General features: G+C 29.5%; 1 protein-coding gene across 4 annotated transcripts in view; it reads right to left on the bottom strand.

Annotated features, from left to right (window-relative positions):
- Positions 1-23,087, bottom strand: part of LOC132753934 (uncharacterized) — a 120,887-nt gene that overhangs the window by 35,577 nt on the left and 62,223 nt on the right. The gene's annotated exons all lie outside the window — the stretch shown is intronic.

Genomic DNA, 23,087 nt, shown 5'->3' with positions numbered 1-23,087 from the left:
TAATTCTTTTTTATCCCGGCCATTTCACCTAAATTGTAAAAGCTATGGAGGACGATAGATCTCATTAAGAAGAAATGCAATGCACAAGGTCTGGTACTGTGCACTTCTTATTTTTTGAGTTATTGCCCTTTAGCCATGTTTATATATAACCTATATTTAAGAAGAAAATGCCTTTGGAAATGACAACTATACTGTTCACAAGGCGACACATCCGACTCTCGGAGTTCTAGTTTACTGCTAGAATAACATTAAATTAAGACTATTTAGAATGTGAGAACATTGTATTTTTAGAATACAACTGCAATTTTGAAATATTTTGTATAGGTCTGTAAATAGCTCCTAATTGAGCATCAAAACGACAAAATCAGCTAATATTTCGTGTTTCAAATATATAATCGATCGTGTTATATTTGCAAAAATGTAGAATATGAAGATTTAATTAAATGTGGCATTTATTATCTCTTTTGTAAAGCGTGAAATAATTTATTATTATTATTCATTAAGATAAAGCGTATTGACTTCTCATTTTATTGGTGTAGTTTTCACTGAAAGTGCGCTAAAGTTTATTTCGTAACGTTTTTGAATGCCCGGCTAGGACAATAAATCCCATCGAGATATATGTCTCTTATTTATGACTGTCGGGACCCGACCAATCACAAGAAGAACGGAAAAATTGACAAAGCATATTTCCATAAATTCAAAATCTACATCGAACTGTATAAAAAGAGACTTAGTGAAGTTACGTTCCCCTATACCTTACCATAGCATACTTACTTTCTAACAATCGCTACATTTATCTTTAAAATGTCAATATGCGTGTCTTAAATTAACTTTAAGGACGATTTTCATCATATTGCATTTTCAAAGAATAGAAATCGCCTCGTGATGTTTTAATTTATATTTCATTCTGAACTAATATGCTTATATGAAAAAATCAGCTATAAATATGATTTATGATAGTAGCTAGTATACAATGATTCCATATCCATGAAATGAATAATTCGTGATAGAAAAGATTATTTTGTTTCTCAAGATTGCACGCTTACACTTAATAATTGGATCCATGCTAGGATCCAAAATTTTGGAAAGAACCAGTATTTAAGATCATCATTTGTACATATTTCATTCTCCTACTTTTGTTGATATACCTTTCAGTTACATCATACGTCATTCATCATCAATTGTAAATTTGAATGTTCCGTACGTACTTTGAACATCTGAATTAAATTAAAGTTGTTCCTACTTCACTTTAACTGTGATAATTATAACGTGATAGTTTATCATTCAACATTCTTTACTTTTCATTCCTATTTATCTTTATAGTATATTCTGTTTATATAAATATAAAATGCACCTGTTAACATTCCAAATATATTTATAGACGCTAGTATGAAACTTTCATTTTGCAAAATAAAACGTAAATAAATCTGGATCTCAAGATGCCATTTGTATTTTCCTGAGCCAAGGTAGCTTGACCTATCTAACAACTTCAGAAAACACCTTCTGAAATGTTTGCATAATTTCAGGAAGTCTTCTTATAAAGTATTCATAACAAGTGCTTTTAACAATAAGTTACACACACCCTAAAATATAATATATTTTGTTTACTATAGAAAACAAATTATGTCTGGCTATTGATGAAAATATAAACTCAATTTCACTACACATTTCAAGATGCGCATTTTTGATGATATAATGATACTTAAGATCGTTTTCTATTTATACCATCGATCTAATATAGTTAAAATCATATTCGAATTGATTATTTATCATGTTATATATTTTTAATACAAATCCGTTGTTCTACGTTTCGGCATAATGTTTCCGAAAATGTTAATGATGTTAATTCGATAACGTAAAATCTTTATAATAAAACATCTACAGCTTTTAATGCAAAACATTTATTCACGTTTTCTGTTTGTATATGTAACAACAATGAAGGAGTAAATTAATATATTGTAATAAATGTGACAGACTAAACATTTTCTCTCAATAAAATACAGATCTTCTAAGACTTCAACTAAAAACACATTGCAATAATTTCTCTTTTTTTAATGAATCAATGTAAGGGCGACAACAATGACGAACCCTGATGAGCTATTTTTCTAAATTAAATGCTCTTCAAAACAGGAGACGGATGGTAAAATAGAGAGAAATAAGAATCCCTAAAGAAAGCTCAACACGGCAAAAATTTTAGTCTATGTAATAGACACGAGGCCATCTGATTTGCACGATAGGGTGGGGCGTAGTATAAATCAGATTGCCTAGTCTTTTGATGTTCTTCCTCTTGTGTATCATAGTCAAACATAAAAACACGTTCCCTGTTGTGACAATATGAAACCGCAGATGTCTGAGCCATTTCTCATAAATTATAAAAGCTCTTGACTTGAACCTTCATACGATGATTCAGATTCATTCAGAAGAAGTGCTGTACACAAGAACCGGTACTATGCACAACTTATTTTTGAGTTATTGCCCTTTGTTAATTTTCATTCTCCATTTTTATCCGGGTCGTTTCTCCTACACAATGAAAGCTATTTGGTTGAAACTTCATAGGATGATAGATCGCATTAGGAAGAAGTGCAATGCACAAGAACCGGTACTCTGCACTTCTTATATTTTGAGTTATTGTCCTTTATTAATTTCTATTCTTTATTTTTGTTCGGACCATTTCTCCTAAACTATAAAAGCTTTGGACATGAAACTTCATAGGATGATAGATCTCACTGACATGAAGTGCAATGCACAAAAACTTATACCCCATAATTTTCGAGATGTTGCCCTTTGTTGATTTTTTAATTTTTTTTATCCCGGCCATTTCACCTAAATTGTAAAAGCTATGGAGGATGATAGATCTCATTAAGAAGAAATGCAATACACAAGGTCTGGTACTGTGCACTTCTTATTTTTTGAGTTATTGCCCTTTAGCCATGTTTATATATAACCTATATTTAAGAAGAAAATGCCTTTCGAAGTGACAACTATACTGTTCACAAGGCGACACATCCGACTCTCGGAGTTCTAGTTTACTGCTAGAATAACATTAAATTAAAACTATTAAGAATGTGAGAAAATTGTATTTTTAGAATACAACTGCATTGCATTTTGAAAGATTTTGTATAGGTCTGTAAATAGCTCCTAATTGTGCATAATTATTTATCAAAACGACAAAAACAGCATTTTTTCCTGTTTCAAATATATAATCGTGTTATAGTTGCAAAAATGTTGCAAATGTAGATTTATTTTAATGTTGCTGGCATTTATTATTTTTTTGTAAAGCGTGAAATTATTTATTATTATTATTCATTAAGGTGAAGCGTATTGGCTTCTCATTTTATTGGTGTAGTTTTCACTGGAAGAGCGCTGAAGTTTATTGCGTAACTTTGTTTTTGAATACTCGGCTAGTACAATTAATCCCAACGAAATATATGTCTCTTATTTATGACTGTCGGGACCCGACCAATCACGAGAAGAACGGAAAAATTGACAAAGCATATTTCCATAAATTCAAAATCTACATCGAACTTTATAAAAAGAGACTGAGTGAAGTTACGTTCCTCTATACCTTACCATAGCATACCTACTTTCTAACAATCGCTACATTTATCTTTAAAATGTCAATGTGCGTGTCTTAAATTAACTTTAAGGACGAATTTCATCATATTCCATTTACAAAGAATAGAAATCGCCTTGTGGTGTTTTAATTTATATTTCATTCTGAAAAAATATGCTTATATGAAAAAATCAGCTATAAATATGATTTATGATAGTAGCTGGTATACAATGATTCCATATCCGTGAAATGAATAATTCGTGATAGAAAAGATTATTTTGTTTCTCAAAGATTGCACGCTTACAATTCATAATTGGATCCATGCTAAGATCCAAAATTTTGGAAAGAACCAGTATTTAAGATCATCATGTGTACATCTTTCATTCTCCTACTTTTGTTGATATACCTTTCAGTTACATCAGACGTCATTCATCATCAATTGTAAATTCGTACGTACTTTGAACATCTGAATTAAATTAAAGTTGTTCCTACTTCACTTTAACTGTGATAATTATAACGTGATAGTTTATATTTCAACATTCTTTACTTTTCATTCCTATTTATCTTTATAGTATATTCTGTTTATATAAATATAAAATGCACCTGTTAACATTCCAAATATATTTATAGACGCTAGTATGAAACTTTTTCATTTTGCAAAATAAAACGTAAATAAATCTGGATCTTAAGATGCCATTTGTATTTTCCTGAGCCAAGGTAGCTTGACCTATCTAACAACTTCAGAAAACACCTTCCGAAATGTTTGCATAATTTCAGGAAGTCTTCTAATAAAGTATTATAAAGTAACAAGTGCTTTTAACAATAAGTTTTACACACCCTAAAATATAATATATTTTGTTTACTATTATAGAAAACAAATTATGTCTGGCTATTCATGAAATATAAACTCAATTTCACTACACATTTCAAGATGTGCATTTTGATGATATAATGATACTTAAGATCGTTTTCTATTTATACCATCGATCTAATATAGTTAAAATCATATTCATATTGACTATCTATCATGTTATATATTTTTCAATACAAATCCGTTGTTCTACGTTTCGGCATAATGTTTCCGAAAATGTTAATGATGTTTATTCGATAACGTAAAATCTTTATAATAAAACATCTACAGCTTTTAATGCAAAACATTTATTCACGTTTTCTGTTTGTAAATGTAACAACAATGAAGGAGTAAATTAATATAGTGTAATAAACGTGACAGACTAAACATTTTCTCTCAATAAAATACAGATCTTCTAAGACTTCAACTAAAAACACATTGCAATAATTTCTCTTTTTTTAATGAATCAATGTAAGGGCGACAACAATGACGAACCCTGATGAGCTATTTTTCTAAATTAAATGCTCTTCAAAACAGGAGACGGATGGTAAAATAGAGAGAAATAAGAATCCCTAAAGAAAGCTCAACACGGCAAAATTGTAAAATGTGCAGGCTCGGTTTGATTGAGCCTGTTCATGGACGGTACTGTCAAGTGCAAACTACCGTCCACGCCCCCTAGCACCGGCTTTAGCAGAATTCAACATTTAACATGAACTGGTAAAATTTAGAATTTTGAAACATCCGCAGATGCACTCAGTTCGTTATAGGTAAATCTGTTCGCTATAAAAAACGTCTAATACAAGGAACTTATTCGCTAAATGATTACAAAGAACTCTGGATATAAGGAACATATTGTTTGGGGTCCGCTTGGGCTCCTTGCCACTGATTCTTGTTACTGGGTCGTGTGGCGGGTTGCGTTCATTATGTGGCAGACTTAACATGTTCGCTCAGTATTATATAGATCTTTCAAAAAAATTACACATGATGATTGTTGCCAATTATGAACAAAAATCTCATAATTCGACAAACTCTTTAAATACTTATAACGGCCTGTCTGTCATTCTCTTTTAATTTGCTGTTACACTTCCATTCAAATACACTGACCAGCAAATTGATCTAATCAAAATACTATCCTTTAAAATATTAATAACATGACGATCGGATAAAGTTATTATCCTTATCGCGAACTTAATATTTGTAATAGTAGAAGTTTATAATTTTTATTTGTATTGTATCATGATGTCAGAGATGGCAAATAAAACGGTGCAAAAAATTGAAATGCCATTTTTTATTAAAATGTGTTTTGTTAAAATAACTGAATTTGTCTTATGTTTTTGTAATTTTATGTCACTGCATTCTTGCACTTGCTTTGAAAACTTGCACGGTAATATCATAAGATTATATTTAATAAATTATTTTAATGATCTCTTGTGTAAGTATCATGTAGATCATTTATAAATTGAATGAAATACCAAATGGACATACAATTTATGTCTAATCATTGTGTATACACACTCATTAACACGATAAAATCCTTTATTATCAGTATGTTTGAAATACATTTAACAAAATTTGGCCCTTCTCATTTCTCCTTTAAAAATCTTTTTTTTTATATATATTTTTGACCGTTTCATAGCAAAAGTGTATTTTAAAGAATATAAAGTTTAACATACTGTTATGAAATATGATACACAAAAAGAATAACTGTAACGAATGTTACACTTTTAATTAATAATAGATTATTATCAGTCGAGATCTGCGTGGTAGAAAAGCAAAATCAACGATCGATTATATAGCCAAGACCGATTACCTGACAACGACAATTATACAAATATTGCTTTATTTGAGTCAATTTGCATTATATTTTGGTATCTTTAAACTTTTGCCAATAATCATAACAATGAAAACTGTAAATTCTTATGAAATTACTCATAGGATTCCGTAACGCAATAGCCATTAAGGCAATACGCATTAATAACGCATTAATTACTTTCTGTCATTTTAGCAATTGTTTAAACAAAGTTCACTGATGACTTAAATATGAGCTATATAGCATATTTACTAAAATATTGTAACGTTTAATTTATGATAAGAGAAAACATTTCATTTATAAACATAATAAAAAGACACAAACAAATGTTGTTTATTTAATCTGTACACCACAGCGCTTATTTGTTGCCCTTTGCTATCTACTAAATTTCATTACAGATTCACCTGTTTGTATATTCTCATAGATTAGACAGATTGCCTGTTTTCTTTATCAAAAAGAAAATAACGAAGATCTCAAGTTCATGAACTAACTTGTACCTCAAGTCGTAATTAGTAAAAAACTTGAAATCTTATATTGCCCCCACCACAAAAAGAACAACAAAAGAAAAAATAACATATTAGGTTGATATATTTTTTTGTAGACTATGAAAAGAGCGTTGTGTACGTTTTTAAAACTGATTTACCGATGCGATAGTTGCAAAGTTTTAAAGTAGCTCAGAACCAACAGTAAAATCGGAAAAGGCTTGCCTTCTTTTCTCGATATTTTTATTTTTTTGTTTTATATTTTATTTTTATTATTCTTCGTCGGTTTTCAATAGATTTGTTTTAAAACCAGACCCCTAAATATTACGGTTAATTGTGCTTTTATTACTCTTTAAAATGTATGCTTTTAGAAAAGTGAATGTTAGAAATAATCACTAATACGGTTGATCCATACACCGTTTAAGATACTTTACCATAACATTTAATAAAGTTTTATATTGGAGTTTCGCCTCTATTATTTCACTTTATATTATAAGTACATTTGTTTACATTCTGATATTGATCTGAATGAACAAAATATCGTTTATTATTATTTTGTTTTATCTTTTGATTCTTTCATATTTTAAATCATAAAAGAATTTTATCATAAAATGTATCACACTCAACAAATGAAACTTACCTTTTAATAACAATGTTCTTTATAGCTAAATAATAAAATCAATTGCCATCTTTTTCCTTTTCGTACACAGAAATGATAATCATTTATTGATACTTCACATACTATCCCATTCATCTGTTTCATCTGAAGGTATTCCAATTGAATATCTGTTTTACTATACAATGACAAACTAATAAAATAGAATAAGTTGTTTACTTTTATGAGTCACGCTAATGTGCCAGACAATGATATCCTTGATTATAGAAAAGAATTTATATAATTATCATGCTTGTTTTCCAATCCATATAATTATATTGAAAATTGATTTAAAATTTGCTAAATAAATTTGTTGAATCTAAAAGTGCACATGCTTTTACAGAGATTATCCAAAGCTAAAGAGACTTTATATATTGTGTTTGTTAACACACTTAGCGATTTAGATTTAGTTGTGTATGGTCAATATACAAATCATTTTAATTTTACATAAAGTTTCTATAACACGTATATATAGCCTAATATTTCAGTCTGTATGATAACATTAACATGTATGGACGATATTTCCTGTCTATGTCCTTGGCAAAGCAGTAAAAGGCCTAATATTATTTTATTTATTACGACGGTGAATATCGTTAAAGACTTGGTTATTCTAACATTGCAGCCTCGGTTGTTCGTAAAACAGGAAGTTATATCAAAAATTATACATTTACAATTTAGTGGCGATGTATAATCGTTATAACATATTTTATAGGCAGATAAACATTCATTTCTGCTAAATTGCACGTATTCCGTAAGTGTTGTAAAAATGCTGAAATGGAACTGTATGAAGCTATGTTGAATAATAATTACATATAATTTCATAATGATTATCTATTGAGAAATTTAATAATCAAAATAGTCAACATGGACAAAAGTAATAGCATACGTTTCTTTAAATAATTTTTGGTGATTAACAATCCTCTTATCATCCACCAGGAGCCCTTATGAAATAAAATATAAACACTTCGACCTATTAGTCATTACTTGAGGATGGCACATTGTGCTTTAATTTGGTTAATAGAGGATCTTTACTAGTTCGATTTTGTAAGAAGCTATAAACAAATAGACACACCATTGAACCCGTATTAGGAAAATACTAATACTTAGCAATGAATGTTAAGTTTCTTGCTCAAGGAAGCAACTGTTCACCACTGACGGTGTTCCTCAGAATACTAGTTTGACGTGATAACCACTAGGCAGCTCCTTTTAATTTGTTCTCATATTAGACTGTTTTAACTGGACTGATTATTTGCTTTTATGAAATATTTATGTCATTTTGTGGTATTTTAATGTTGTTTATGGTAGTTGAATATCTATATCAGTGTTACTGACTTTCAGTTGTAACGATTGCTACCTCTTAGGGTGATGATTAGATAACAAACACGTTACAAGAAAAGCATTGATGCAAAGCATCAAAGGGCGTCCAGGCAGCAGGCGCAGATGAACTAGTAGATATATGATGACAAGATATTCTTATAAACTTTTCAATGGTTCATTGGTTTTTACCAGAATTGTATATCACTTATAAATGAACGGACGAAAGACATTGTTCATTATTTATAACTTTGATTGGCATGCTAGAAATTAGAATAGTACTTGTTATTTCTTTATGATCGTGGTTATTAATAGCAACGGATATACATGTATACAATCATTTATAATCCATATGTGTAACGCATGATCAACACCATACTTGTGTAATTGTCCCTTATTATGTTATCGCGAAGACCCCCTCTTAAGGTATCTGTTCACACTTAGTAACAATATGACACTTGTTATATTACCATGTTGATCATGTTGAGCATAATTGTTTATTATACAATAATTGTAATATCTATTTTAATAAAAAAATACAGATTTTATGAATATTGTTTTCTTTTTTTGTGTGTGTGTGTTTTATGCGCTATTGTAATACTGAGTTTTTACGTTTACTACCATTTTAAGAATTCAATTGTCATATTGACCGACGATTATAAGTCAAAACTTAACTGGAAAAAGTCAGTAAATCATGGTTAATCTTTCAATATATAATATTGTTTATTCTTAAACCATATACATGTACATTTGTATTTTTCTTTATCATTTTTAAAATAATCAATCAATTGAATAATTCATAAAATCTGATTTGTAACTTTGAATAATTCCTCGGCATCTTTACTAAACACGAATAACAAATTAAATAAAATGTTTCAAAGTTGATAGTGTCATATTAATGCCATAAAAATGTACATTTTTTCTCAATTATTGTACATATTTATTGTTTTTATCTCATATAAATAAAATAAAACATGCGATTTGTGTTGTTGGTTTTTTTTCGAATTGTATGTTTATGTATAATAATAATTAATAAATTTGAGAGTTGCTCTGTGTTTATTAATTATTGTAACCCAACTAAGTGACAAACATTCATTTTGAAAAAAAAGCTTATTTATCTGTAAAATATTTGTTCTGTTCTGTAACGATATCAAACATCTACTCCAAAACCGGGAGAGACCGGACAATAAACGTGTGGTACTATTCGCCGGTCACTAGTAAATCCCGGGAGAGACCGGGAATTACCGATAGGAGTACATAACATACCACAATAACCCACTGTGTACTACAAAATGATAAACAAACATACCCCGAAGAGCGCGATTTATTGACGGAAAAGGTTATTTCATTTGAAAATGTTTGCATTGCGAAATTCTCCAGTTCGCCATTCATTGTACATATCGCGACTAATTAATAATCAAGCACCCTCATACCGATCGGAATGATCGGCTTTTATTATGAACAACTATAAAAGGCTCGAGAAGTTGCTGTCGCCCTTTCACAAAATCTGATTTCATTCCATAATAGGCGCCGCGCTTCGGCGCGGACGCCAATGATATGCCTGCCATTAATAGCAAAGAGCATTTCAACTGATTGCATTTATTGTAGGGAAAAGTAAATGTGTAAAGGTTACTTTCATATTGATAGACTGAAAATAAAAACAATTTGCTTTACAAATGGCTTTTGGTGTCATATTTCATTTCCTAATTGTTTAGTAAAGATGAAATCTTATGACCATACAGGACTAAACACAATAGACCATAGAATGCAAATATTATAGAAAATATGTATTTTAAACGTTTGAAATGTAATGCAATAAACACAAAATACGAACCTAATTTATTGTGTTATCTAAAGCTTTCATATCATAAGATTCAGTGTGCATTCAATGAGCGCATTCTACTCCACATAAATGACTATGATTTGGTAAACATTTACGTATATTGAGTATAAAGATAAGTATAATTAAGTGAAAACTTTGATATAAACCACTTATTTTGCAATAACCTATTGTCTGTTATACTAAATAAATGGTTTTGTACTTTCATCAAACCATTTAAATGCCTGCAATTTTAAAATTAATTATAAACCTATGTTAGAACTTCATGGTATAAAGTAGCAGCTTATTTACAACAAGATACGTCTCTTTAAGATATCATACTCAAATATATCAACATATCAAAGTTATTACAAAAGTTGAATATGTCGTAATTGTATTAATCATTTCCAAAATGTTACTGCACAAACAAAATGCAAACTGTAAAATATTCATGCTAATTGACCTGTAGATGTTGCATTATACATTTGTGACAGCTCTGATTGACTGAAATATCCGTTTTAAGTTTTGCAGATTTTACAAAAGGAAACAACAACAAAAAAAATAGCAAATAAAGAAAGAGATACTTTTCGTAACCTTCATATGATTAAAGAGATTCATTATTGTAGAAACGAGATGAAAAATTGGGGTCACCATCCTGAGATATCAGCCCCTGAATGGAGTTAAGGACATTGCTCAGAGTAGATAACTCAAAACAAATTTTATTCTTTTATTGCTTGTGTTAAATAATTGTAATTTTCTTCAAGTTATGCCCCTTTTTGAAGAAAAGATCTTTATTCAATGATACATAAAAAATATCGTTTTCACTGAATTGTTTAAAACTTTGCCAACCAAATAAATTCTTTTAAAAAAGAACAAGGTAAAAATATGCTTGATATGAGTATTCTGCTCCTGAAAGTGACCACAAAAAAGAACAAATAGCATTTTCAGGGGCAGATAACTAACAAAAGATCAATCCCATTTTTTCAGTACTTCGTTTCTACGTGTATAATAACTTTCTTCAATTTTGCAAAGTTTTTAGAACATTCTCTGTGCTAGTTTCATTTTTTTTCTTGCTTTCAAATATATCAGCGATATTTCGTTTTTAATTACATTTTGTTTCTGGACAGGTAAATATGAATGCATTTCCAATTTGAACGTCATTTAGCTAAAGATGATAAGCATGCATTCTGTACCGGTATATCAATATATCGTTCTATTCAAGCATTTTTGGCTGTTTAATTTATCCTTGGTACGACTTTCTTCCTTGACTTTCACTGTCGGAACCGTCGTTTGTATCACATACATTATATTACAAGTTTGTGATACATGCGTAACTTATTTCAAGTGATCAGTAATGGAACATGCGATAAATGCTATTGTTTTGCTGACTAGTTGGCCACGCCCAGCAATAATTGTGTGGCAGTTAATTGAGAATTTAGTTATCTTCTTCTTGTTTCAGATAGAATCTGTACATTTTAAGGTTATCAAAATGTTCATGAAAATTAGGTCATGAATTGTGACAAAACATGTTGGAATAAATGCTAAATGTGAAAATGAATTTATTGTAGACACATTATTTTATTTAAATTATTACTGTTTTATATATAAATAAAGTATCATTTTACAATGAAATATGAGTCTGAGTGTTAGTCTAATGAATATTACCAAAATAACAAAAGTGATTTAGATTCTCTTTCTTTGTATAAAAGAGAGATAAATCATAAAAAATGTAAAACTTATCCGTAATATTGATGTGACATTAATGTATGAAAGAATCGACAAGTTATAACATTAACAGACACATGGCGACAAGAATGACATTTCTCCATTTCGTCAGTTTGCTTATGTCTTTGGAACATCAAGACATGCATTCTTAAATGTCTAACATAAAGAATATAATCAATTTTGTAAACAAAGCTTTCACTTTTGATAGCAGTGCCGTTCTTGTTCATCGTATACAGTATGTTTTCAGTTAACAATTATTGCAAACTCATATCATTGTATATTACATATATAGCTCTTTGCAAGCGTATTTTCAAGATTTGATGAACTAACCTTAATGAAATTAAAGGTTAAATGTTTTTTATGATTAACATTTCCTCTTCTGTTCACTGTTTTGAAAACAAAATGGCGGGTTTAAGTAAAAACATTCAACTGCATCCTTCCTTTTGTATGCGGTAGAAAGATTGATTACGTAATTTTCGTAAGTTTGTAAGAAACTATTTACAAAAATGTAAGAATGACTTTTAGATATACAAATTTTCTTTTTATTTTTTTGTTTTCAAATCGTATTAAAGTAAATAATGTACATAAACAAATAGCATTTTGTAACACATCAAATATCACACTTCAAAAACGCCGTTTAACAATTATATGTTTAAATAATCATAATATAAATACTCATCATAATACTTACCTTCTAAACGGGGCATGTGATGCACCAATATATCTTACTCCGTGAATGGTAGTATTTTGTGTAAAGTCTCTGACCGATTCCATTTTATCTTCTTTTAATATTATATGGTAATTGATAATGTGATGTATTAACTAAACTGTCAATACACATCTGTGTGTTCTGAAGATAATATATCATAAAATTGAAATTCCACAGAAATCATGGTTTCATGTAGAGTCCTTCATGATAGAGTTCTTTAAACACAGATGATATATCAACCTCTTGGATTTTTACAAAATTCAAAATAATTAAACATGAAATATACACGATAGAAACATGAAATATTCACGACAAAAATTAGCATGTATCTCATTCTATATAAGGAAATTGAAATATGAAATTTTCATTTAATATATCGCCATATATGTGTTTTATTTTAAACATCTGATTGGATATCAAATCAAATAAATGTCACTGTTGCATTAAATATTATGCAGCAATCTGGAATTGCCATCAGAAATCCATCAGCTGCAGTATATTCATCATTATTAATCATATCTAATATGAAGTTTTAATGAACAATTAAAAATATCACATTTTGTCGCGTGATGTCTACATTTTAGAATTATAGATTTGAAGATTGGACTTCCTTGGGGGTAAAACAAAAAAATATGGTTTGTTCTATATAATTAACAGCTCTGTAAAATTAATCTGTAAAATTAATCAAAATTATTAGATTTTAACCTCAAAAGAAAGTTAATAATTGTAATAGCGTTCATCAATTTTCGCAGAATATCAAAGGTCGTAGCATTAAAAAGTTTCAAAAAAGAAGACGTAAATTCATTTTTCTACACAGATAGAAACAAGTTTGTATAAACTAAGTGAACCTCGAATAGGGGTAAATTTTGAACCCAGGAGCATATGTATATAACTTTAATACTAGACAACAATGTAATGCTATATGCCAAATAGCTAAGGTCTATGTATTTTAGTTTCTAAAAGAGAAGCCCTTTAAGTTATATTTCAAGTGTATATAAATAATATGACGTCCGGCGAATTTGACCCTAGGGGTTTGATTTTTTAGGTTATGGAGAGGTCCACTTTACAATGCTGCAAGCCAAATATCTAAGCTCTCGGGATTGCATGTTCGTAAAAGAAGACTTTAATATATTTTCCTATAAAAGCCTAAGTAAACTAAGTTACCCCAAGGTCGGGTCCATTTTTGGACCACATTTGGCATGATTTGTATAATTTTTGTAGAGGAACACAAGGTGGTGATACATGCTAAGCTCTGAACATTGTAGCTTTTGAGAAGACCATTTCTAAATATTTCCTTTGAAAGTCACTTTTTGCTTCTGTGATCTACTAATGTATCAGACTGCTATCGTTTATATAATGTAGAGGACCATATATTGACCATTCCTGTACATTGTGGTGAAATATCATTATAATAGAGGAGTATTTCGGTATAGGAGGTATATATATAGATGTTGTTTTAAAGGTTTTAAAGAAATTGTGGATAACGATGGACGAAGAACGACAGACACACTATCACAAGAGTTCAACTATTTGTGCTCAGGTGAGCTAAAATTGAATGGGTTTGACAATCTGCTTGTAATTATTGTAAATTATAAGTAACCCCATGTCTGTTTTACAAAAAAAAAAACAATCAAGTTTAAAATGTTAATAAAATCTTTTGAATAACTGTTAAGTACTGGCTTAGTCTTTGTGGAACTTCATGATACATGTATAACGTAGGTGTTTATAATGATAAGCTACATAAATATATTCCTGACAGTCGATATCATAATCAAGTAGACCTAGTAAAGCGTTCATTCAGCAACACACATAACTGGGCTCATATTATCTTACGTCATAAAAGGGGTCTATTTGAGATGTTATATTGGCATACGTACACAAATCAAAGTTATTTGAATAGTTGAAAATAAATGTATTCAATCAATCACAAAATCACCTACAGCAGGATAAAACAAAAGGTATTGTCATATTGCAAAATATTCACCCTTATGTACTCATCGTGAAAACATTTCACGATACTGAATAGCTGATCGGTGTTAAAACAAAATGATATCTCAACATTGCGTGACAGGATTCCCGTAATGTCAGAAATGTCAAATACAAGATGCTCTCTTGGTTATTTGCAACAGTTCTGACTTATAGAAGTTTCTACAAATTATTCTAGTCTAAGACGTTTCCATGAGTATTACATTTTTTACCGCAAAAAGAGACGTTTTAAGGGAATTCAGATAATTTTACTTAATCTTTAGATGACTAAAGAAAATCATTATAGAAACAAAGTGATAAAATGATTCAGGTCACTATCCAACTTCGATTCCTAGAGTTATATGCCCCTAAATGAGTGTTTATATCATTTTAAGAGCAAATAACTAAAACCAGTTACTTATACGAAATGATTTGAATTGGGTTATAGTTATTTTCCTTTTCACGAAAAGTTCAGTATCATTGAACCGTTGAAACACAACAAAGTATCGTAAAGACTGAATTTGACTGAACCCATTTTTTCAGTTACTGATTCAAGTAATCGTTCAAATGTTACAAACATTTTCTGCGCTGGTATTTCCCGCTAACTTTTTTTTATCTGCATTTGTGAACTTGGTAGGGTAATCGTCCCTTTTGCTGCTTTGACGACTGTAAGAGGGGAAATTGATACATAGGCTATGCGTGTAAAATTCGAACCCAAATAAGTTTATGGGATACATGCTATTGCAAAAGATGATACAAGATAAACAAATTTTTAACCGCAACCTGCATCAGTCCTGCATCAGTGACATTATGCCCATAATTTCATAGTCAAATTGAGCTGAATTGACTTTATATTTCAATAGATTGATTGTCAAAATGGTGTTTGACCAACAGTTGATATTAGAAAATGTTTAGGATAAAATTATAAATCTGTCTATAATTTAAAAAGACTGCCCCACTCTTTTTACAAACTAAGTGTTATAGGTAAATTCTAATGGATAATTACACAACTTTCGTTTGGATCTGTGCATTATTTATTGTTTATGCGAACTTAATTATCAAATTCAAATGAATTATGGCAAAATTAAAACTTATTTTTATCTTCACCCGCTCACTCACTATATACCCTCGGATGGGCATAATGTCACTTTAACTTCATGTTATCATTTTGTTAGTGAAGATTTATTTGGATGTAAAACAAAATATATATTGTTGCACTTCTTAAAATACATGCAAATACGTGTTCATATCCAATTATCTTTTTTTGAAATGTTTAATTATTTAAATACATGTAGTATTTACCATGAAATTACGGCATTCGGAGTTTCAAACTTGTTCAAAGTATACAATATTGTGAATAACTAATTACCTGCAGCATATAAAACTACTTTCTTACCTTTACATTTCACATAATTGATAGGAAATAGTATTTAGCAGCTGCATAGCATTCAGTAAATAAATATCAATATAAATAAATTGTTATTTTTATCAAATACATAAATTAATATCATTGCATTAGTATGAGAATAAACAGCCGTACTGATATTTAATCATTTTCTGTAACAGGACAGAAAGAAATTACGATTAAAATGTCTTTACCTCCTTAGTTAGACCAGACATACAATCGACAACGTATTTGAGAAGCCTTCTTTCTATAAGTATCAATTATATCATAATATTATCAATTATACCACAATTATATGAAAAGCAAACACTGATAAAAATGCTTTGCCTATTACTTTGAAGTATGTACTTTGACCGTAGACGAATATAGAAAAATGTTGATAAGCTAACAATTATAATTATAATGTCCATTTAAAAGATAATACAACTGTATCAAAGAACAATTCATATGAGTTCACTTATGTCAAAATACATTTTTCTTACTGCTATCAATTACTCTAGTAGCTTTTGAAACAGTACATAATCTATATCCAGAGGTGCTGGTATAAACCTGAAATATATCAAATATTATGTCACACGTACATAATACTTTTACTCACTGAATAATCTTAAACTGACTAAAATACCGTACTGAAATTTATTGATGTATTTTACTTTTTTACCGATAAACGTATAGTATTACTTTGCCATTTCTGAAACACAAAATAACTTAATAGGTTTATATGTTGCATCAGTATCTTAATTTTTGCCGTTCCATCTAATCATATTTGCATCTGAAACGTATCCTGTTGATTATTCTAACAACAACTTTCTTTTTTGACTTTTACATTTACTGACATCATTTGTATCAATTGCCCTTTTTTCCCAGTATGTGATATCTGCGTGAATTATTTAAAGTCATCGGTGATTAAAATGTAATATATGTTGTTGTTAAGTTAAGTTCGAATTCAAACACAAATCAGTCAGCAATAAAATTTTTACGATGACAAAACATGTCTTGGGCAAAAAACAACGTTTTTTGGTCTTTTTTTTGTTCCATTTAAAAAAGTTTATAGCTGAAGTATAATATTTTAGATGACACTGAATCATAAATTGTGACAAAAATAAAGAAATAACTGTAACTTGTGTAAATAAATTATGGTTGTAGAGCAAATTATTACTCTAACTTTTTTACCTTTTTCATCAAGAATAGTTTTGTAATACATGCACTATAAAAGAATAAAGAAAACCTATTGTTATACAATATATTTCGGTCAAGCTGACAAGTAAATATAGACAAGGAGAGATAAATCATAAAAGATGTTAAACTCTTCACTAGCATTTATGTGACCTAGCCGCCTAAAATGTAAAGCATTATTGACAAGCTATAACAGAAACAGAATAACGGCTACTAGTATGGATTTACCCCTCTTACTTATACTTTCTGATAAAGCTTGTAATAAGAGCCACGGATGGGTTTGAATGTATTGGAAAATTAAGAAAATACTGAAAAAGCTAGGCATATAGTACCAATTAAGTGAAAAAGCTGCCAATTGTTATGACGGTACGGTTCATTCTTTCATCGTATACGTAAATGTTTTAGATACATTTGGCTGACCTGATTTAAAATGATCCAATCACTTTATTTTGATTGTTTAATACATTTATGTTACAAACCATTTAAAAAAAACATTTATAGTAGTACGAATAGTAAGTAGTTATAGTATTTACGAACTAGTTGAAAAACACAGAACAATTTACTTTAAATTAACATTGTTACAACAATTTCTATTAGCGAAAATAAAATAAATATACGTTGTAATAAGTAACTATTTCGTATCATTAAGGATAACTCTTGCTCTGATTTGACATACAGTATGCTCAGATATATCACAAACAGGGGACAACATTTTGATATATACATTGACGTTGTCAAAATTATTCCAGCAGTACTCTTCTCAAGCTATTGGTACAGTTTGTAAATAATACATATCTATTTGTAAATAATACAATTTTAGTGTTTTTTAGAAACGTACGAACAAAGAAATATGTTCTTTATTCTCTGTATATATATATTTAGTAAGGGGAATTCTATATCAATCACAATAAGAGATAAAAACCAAACAATTTGTATGATATCGTAAAGGGACAGTCAATAAGTATAAATAAATTTAGATAATGCACATTTTAAAAAGTAAAGGGAAAATTAATTAGTATAGATTGTATTGCATATAAATTGGATCGATCAACGTGAACTGATTAAAAGTGTTATCATATGATATTCCACAAACATAACCAATCTCATTCTAATTGCAGAATCCTTATGAAAACTGCTGCAATGAGTTTTATAAATTTGACTTTAAGTTTTGTTTTTAATACAAAATGTATTACAATGCTTACTAATATTCTGAAAAACTCATGCGCTCTCAAAAATGTTAAAGTGTCGCATGATGGGGTACATTAACGGAGAAAAAAAGATTGTATAATTATAAATAAATTTCAGGACGCTATGTAAAATAATAATTTTATTTTAAATTTAGGTTAAGAACTTGCCAGAGCAAACGTATATTTTGATGTAAGAGTATTGCGAGTTTCCAATATGTCCTCGTGGCTCTGCAGATATTCTTGCACAGCATTTATCCTCTAATGATGCTATACTGACTGGTTTGGCTCAGACTGAATAATCAAAGCGGATAGATCTTTTGATAATAGTTAATACAATTTAACATGATTTAATTTCTCTAATAATGGTTATCATTTTGCAAACGTTTTTATTTATATATTTTTTGCTGTGCCTGGAAATACTTTAATTATCAAATTGTCATCAATTATGATTACACAAATAGTAAAGAAAAGAATGGATTAACATCTTCCATTAATTAAGTAGATAACAAAATTATGGGTTTAAAGAAACACTGCATTTCTTTTGTGTGGTAGAAAACATTCGTAAACAATATAAGTTTAATAAGTATCTTAACAGTTAAGAATAACCATCTATATCTTTAATTCTTTGTTTAACATAAACTTATGTGGTAAAGAACGTATGTAAATATATAAATATCAAAAGATTGACATTTTATTTCACATCAAATCATATCAAAACTCATAAACAAGGTTTAATAAGAAATTTAATACATTATTTAACAAATCATTTAATAATTAACTCATAAATTAGGCATGTAATGGACCAATATGCAATCGGTATCTTTCTATTTTATGTAAAATTTCTGACAGATTTCATTTAATATTGTTAATACGAAATCCACTTTTAATAATAAAATGATACTGTGATTAATGTAACGAATCCAATCCTTAAATAAATACTACATTCATACATTTTTAATACCATTCAACGTGTTCTTCGAATATAAAACGGTTCAAGATATAATTGTTTTCAATCAACTGTTTATTAACATCTTTAAATAGTGCATATCTGTGTGTTCTGGACAAAATAGGATCAAATTTCAATTGTATATAACACCATGCTATCGTTGATATTATATTTGTGCTATTAATCATATTTATCTTTCATCACAGATGATATATTAACCATTCTTTAGATTGAATTGAAACAAAATTCAGAATAATTAAGCAAAAATAAATACACGATGTATTGCGGGCTGTCAGTAACGTATCTTAAATAATATCGTTTCAAAGGTTTTTTAATACTACTGTTTGAACATATCATATTACGATTTCATGATTTATTAAGAGAATTGATTTTTCTAGATTAAACACAAGGTCAGATATATTATCCTGCTACATGAGACAACAAAACAGCAATTTTTGGCCATCTCATCAACAACAATTTTATAATGAGCTAAACCTGTTTTAGAACATTTTATTATCGTACATGCATTCATTATGAAAAAAATGTGATATTCAATTCACATATCAAATTAATCTGATGGTAATATATGACAATAACAGTTTATTTTATTAGGCTTTCCTTCGGAATAAAATTTAGATAACTACCAGATATATACTTTGTTTTGTGTAATTGTCAGCTCTTGTGTAACAAACTATGCATAATTTGTTGTGCGCGGAAAATTGAATTTCCCTTCTTTTTCATTATTTGTTTATGAAACGATTTTATTTTTATATTCTATACTATTAGAACCAACCATTTTGATTCAGGAAACAATGGCAAACGCAACATTTTTATCACTTTGATATCAAAGTATACATACTTATTGGAGAAGGTGCACCATGCAAGCACTTTTTAATATCTGTTGAAACTTTTCAGAGGTTATAAAAGCTGACAGAAGTGTAGCATATTTCCTTGAAGTCCTGGTTTAGATAAAATGCGTAAAGTTGATAGGAACATAAATACAAGTAATTTAAACAATGACGTTGTATAAATCCATGATTTGTTAAAGTTTTAATGGAACAAAAACTTCTATTTTGCCTTAATCATACCAATATTTTTTCCAAATTGTGTATGCCGTTACCATGCCACCTATCAAAAACTATCTACATGTATGTCAACATACGCAAATGTTCGAGTAGAACTATATTCGCAAAGACGTTCAGGACTGCCAATCTCATTATGTGTGGCGTTAGACACAAGGAGCGTCTATTAATCAATAAATAGACAGGCTATTGCGTTGTTAACATAATTTGCATGATTTCTTTGATAATTTCACTTTGCTGTCTATTACAGACATGTAGCAAGATATTTGGGAAGTTGAAAAGAATTGTTAATTATTAAACTATTACTTCATATAGACGTCTTTTCACGTCTTTTCATCCCCCCCTTTGAGGCCTCAAATAGTGAAAAAATGCCTTATTTACACCCAAAACACTTATTTTCGATTGCAAAATGCTGTTAAAAAGTGCTCACTTCTTCGGCCCCATCCCCGCTCAAATAGATACACCAAGGAAGTGCCAGAGGGGGTAAGTGCCCACTTCTGTTAGGAGGTTTGAAGGGGGTCGGTAGAACCCTCATTTTCAAGAAAAATTTGGACTTGTGGGCGGCTAAAAATGGCCTCAGATCGACTGTTAGGTAACGTGTAACCAACATTGAAAAGCCTTTTACTCCATCCCAATCCATTTAGCAGCACTTTGAAATCAGTTTTGATGGAATTATCAACGCAACATAGTGATTGTTGGCAATTTTGAGATGCCCCCTCGTTGCCATGGTAATAGGAAATTTAAGATTGAGTATGCCGTTACAAAGGCTATGGTCCGGTCAACACCTTTTGTATTGTTTCATAGCAATTTGAACCATTAACAGGAGGCCTTTCAATGAAAACAGCCATTTGTCACAAAATGCTCACGAAGTAATGGGTTAAATGATATTGTGATGTCTTTATACACATGCCTTTTTTCTTATCAAATATAATAATACTTATAATTACACTCAGTACTGTGCCAGGCTTGTTTTTTTTAGGTATAAGTCATTTTATGCATTTTTAGTACAAATGCAACATGCAATGAACAATCATCTAAGAATACTACTTTTGTTATTAAAGAAAACTGTGTATCTTTTTCTTTTGTTATAATTTATTTGAAAGAGCAAATTCCAAGTATTTGCAAAACATGTATACAGAACTTTTGATGACCAACTTTGAAATTGTGTTCAATTATTTCATGTACAACAATATCCATAAAGGCTTTTATGTGATAAAGATAAGGAGAACACTTTTCATTTTCATTTTTTACCTAGGTTTGTAACTATTTAATTATTTATGTTCAGCAAGAACCATAACAAACTGTTTTATGTGACAAGGATTAACAAGCAAGACATTTTCATGTTAATACATTCGTGTAACTTTTTTCCATGCATTTGTGGCAAATGGTAACAAAACTTTGCCATTGAAGTATAAAAGGCCTTCCTAAACTATAATATTAGATTCATGATTAATAATAGACTGTAAAGGTGTTTCTAAATATCACGCCATGAAGAATTCTACATTATGTAAATATACGTATTTCTATAGATACTTGACGACTACAAAATAATAAGTGTGAACGAAATGTATGGACAGATTTTCACAGATTGCGTACGACGTATCCTGTTAAACACTTGCGACATCTCACCGTTTTTGAACGAACATATCGGTTGCCTTAACACATTTATCAATACATATATTTTTTGTACTTACTATCTACCATCTATAGGATGTGTATCAATATAACAGAAAGGTCAAAACTGCTAAAAAAAGATAGTGAAAGTAACACTTTTGTTTTCGTTCAGTAAGAATTGCTTACATTTACATAACTGTGATTCAAATATTACATGACATTTTTACAATATCTATTTCCCATCAAAGTAATAAAAGGAGAAGATTATCAAAAGCCATCAGATTTGCGAATATCTTATCTAATAGTTATTATATAATTATTTTCACCACTTCTCACATTATCCAACAACGACTGTTAATAATAGCTTATGTTCGTTACTTAATTCATTGAAATAAATGACAAAATGGTATTGAAAAAAATGAAAAATGACGTATATGATGACGAAAAGCTCACACGGGTATTTTGTTAAGGATTAACAAAAATGCTTAACACAAAATAGTACTGAATCATAATTAGAGGCTTATCATTTTAGAAGTTATAAAACGTGAATTTGTCTAAAAGTCAAAAGTAAAGAACATGTAAAAAGCGTGTTCTTGTTTAATTAGCACTACAGCATAATTTTGTAAATGATTTCTTGCAGATATTTTACAGTTCATTTTCCATTGGTATACACGAAGATCAGATAATATAGAAAACACATCTAGTAACAGCTGGGGATATTACCTTACTGGCATGCGAGCAGTTCCCGTACAAAAATCATAGTTTCTTAAACATTATTTTTTATTACGCTCACTC

The sequence above is a fragment of the Ruditapes philippinarum genome, unplaced genomic scaffold (assembly GCF_026571515.1).
Source record: "Ruditapes philippinarum isolate M1 unplaced genomic scaffold, ASM2657151v2 ctg279_1_1_1_1, whole genome shotgun sequence".
NCBI lineage: Eukaryota > Metazoa > Mollusca > Bivalvia > Venerida > Veneridae > Ruditapes > Ruditapes philippinarum.
This window is presented reverse-complemented; position numbering and strand designations above follow the sequence as displayed.